The following is a 3,318-nucleotide window of genomic DNA, read 5'->3' as shown; positions in this document are numbered from 1 at the left end:
TCAGATTGTAGGCAGAGTCAATACCTGGGCGAAAAAATGCGAGGAGTAAGCTGCTTCCCATGCAGCATGCGCCCTCTCTCCTCACAGCTGACGGATCCAAAGGAACGGCATTGACCAACACGGATTGGCACCAGCGGCGTCGCAGGAGTTGGCAGAACGAGGTCGCAGGGGACAACGAACTGCCTTCAGGAGTTTTTCCGGATTTTCCCTAAGGGTTGACTCCCGAAGCCTCTTCATCTTATAGATGCCAAAAGGCCCTGGATTGTTTTGTATATGGTAGACTTTGGCCATGCACGGACTGAACTACAAGGCAGCAGTCGGGCAACATTATCGTATCTATATAAGACAAACCCGAAATGTTGCAAATCTGTGCGTGTGTGCGTGTGTGTGTGCGTGCATCTGTACACGCACGCATCTTGCGCGTGTACATGTGTGTGTGTGTGTGTGTGTGCATTCATACACACACATGCAAGCAAGCGCACACATGTGCACACACACACACACACATATATATATATATATATATATATATATATATATAGAGAGAGAGAGAGAGAGAGAGAGAGAGAGAGAGACAAACAGACAGACAGACAGAAAGAGACATCTACTTCACAAATCGCCCCCCCCCCCCACGAAAAAGAGAGTCAATGCCCCCGGGCCTCCCCCCCCCCCCACCCACTGTGTCCTCGCCGATAAATCGCTGCCCCCTTTTTCAGACTCCCCCCCCGAGGCCTTCCTTCTCGCGGGCTGGAGGGAGGCCAGATTACCGCCTCCAGAACAGAGATAAATATCTAAAAATAGCCCGGTTTTCCTCCGGGTTTAGATATGCAAAGATGCCTGGTTGTGAGATGGCGAGTGTGAGGTTCCCCTGGCCTTTCCCCTCTCCCGCCTCTTCCTCTTTCGTGCTCTCGCTCTTCCTCCTTCTTCTCCTCTCTCAGATTTTGTTTTCTTTTCTTGCTTCTTTCTTTTTTTTTATTATTCATTTGGTGTTGTTGTTATTGTTATTATTATTATTATTATTATTATTATTATTATTATTATTATCATTTTTATTATTATGATTACTATTATTATTACTACTATCTTTATCATAATTATCATTACCTCTTTTTCTTGTTTCTTTTATTTTTTATTGTTTCTTTACTCATTTTTTGTTTTTCGTCCTTTTTGTTGTTGTCGTTATTATTGTTATCATTACTACTACTACTATTATTATTATTATTACTATTATCAATGTTATTATTATCATCATTATTATCATTATAATAATGATAATAATAATAATGATAATAACAATGATAATTATTATTATTATTATTATTATCATCATTATTAGCATTATAATAAGGATAACAATAATAATAATAATGATAAATAATAATGATAATAATAATAATAATAATTGTTATTATTATTGTTATTATTATATTATTATTGTTATTATTATTGTTATTATCATTACCATTAGTAGTAGTAATATCATCATTATTAATATTATTATTATCATTATTATTATCATCATCATTATAATCATCATCATCATTATTATTGTTATTATTATTATATTATTATTGTTATTATTATTCTTATTATCATTACCATTAGTAGTAGTAGTAGTAGTAATATCATCATCATTATTATTATTATCATTATTATTATTATTACTATTATTATTGCTACTATTATTATCCTTATTGTTAATAGTAATAGTTTAGTATCAAATATCTTATCTCGTCTTTTTCGCTGTCTCATTTATCTGCTTATTCTTCCTTGTTTCATTATTTCTTTCCCCTTCTTTATTTTCCTTTTCCTTCCCTCTTTTATTGCATTCTTTTCTCGCTCCTTCCCCTTTCTTCTCTTTAATCCTTCATTCTTTCATTTTTCCCTTTCACTTCTCTTGCTCTATTTTTTTTTTTCCTTTTCCCCTCATATTATTTTCCTTCTCCCTTTCTTCACTATAGTTTTCGTTCTATCACTTCTTCCCCTTTACTCCCCTCCTTCCTTTCTTCCTCCGACCGCCTTTCTCTCTTTTTCCTCCTCTTCCTTTGTTTCTTCTTTTCTCCTTATTTATCTTTTATATCTTCCTCTTCCCTTCACTTTTACTTCTCTAAAATATATATATATATATATATATATATATATATATATATATATATATATATATTTGTGTGTGTGTGTGTGTGTGTTTATTTTTACTTGCCTTTCGTAATTGTGTTTTTGTGTGCATGTTTATTTGTGTGTGTGATTGTGTGTGTTTTTTGCGTCTGTGTATTTGTGTGTGTGTGTATGTGCTTGTATGTATGTCCGTAAAGATATTTCCCAGTTGAATTAATACGTTTCCTCTTAATAAATGTTGAAAATAATTTCATAACAATCATCTCCATCTCTATCAGTATCTTTGTAAAGACTGGAAAGCACTCTCTTTAAGTCTGTAAACAATACAAGAATTAAGTTCTGTATTGTGACCATTATATCGCGTTTGTTGTGTTTACGCCTGGTCTACAAACTCACAAAGATATGCATGTTGATTTAGAATGGCGGTTGCATTACAGGGCGAGGTGATGTTAGTGTTGCATGTTCAATTGTAGTTCACTAATTGTCTCGCTGTAGAGTTGCTGTGGCAATTATTCTGCGTGTGCTGAGGTGTGTATGTGTGTGTGTGTGTGTGTGATTGCGTGTGTGTGTGTGTTTATGAGTGTGGGTGCTTTTTCTTTTCTTTTCTTCATTTTTTTTTCTTTCGTGCTTTCCTCCTCTCTTATCTGTTTTGTGAATGTTGTTATTCTTATTGATCATTATTTTTCTTCATTTTCGTCATCTCCGTTCTTTCTTTGCTTTTCTCATAACACTTATCCTTTTCATTATCCCTCATCAACATTATCATAATCTTCTTTTCAATTACGAGGCTAATTTCAACCACCATCGTCAGAAATCGTTATCAGAGTTATCAAACGACAATTTATGAATTATAGATTGAAATAAGTCACTTGGATATGCTTAACCTCTGAACTTAATTTTTCCCTAACCACAATATTCATCATGTAACTTTCATGTAAGCCTAAGATCTAAGAAGAGGGGCGTAGGTAAATAATTACCATAAAATACAGTACAAACAATATTACAAGTTACAAGGCGGAGGTTGCTATATGGTATACTCTACTGCATTCTCCAGGGCTATGTATAAATAAAGGCACTCCTTCCTGCTGCCACTTTTTTCACACGTCAGCAGTAGTTATGTGGTAGTATACTGACTGTCCTGTATGCAAATTTACATCCCATTATATTAATATCACGCCGTTTTTGCCTCGCGTTTTCATTCGC

Source organism: Penaeus chinensis, chromosome 31, assembly GCF_019202785.1.
Source record: "Penaeus chinensis breed Huanghai No. 1 chromosome 31, ASM1920278v2, whole genome shotgun sequence".
Lineage (NCBI taxonomy): Eukaryota > Metazoa > Arthropoda > Malacostraca > Decapoda > Penaeidae > Penaeus > Penaeus chinensis.
Note: the sequence above shows the minus strand (reverse complement) of the source record.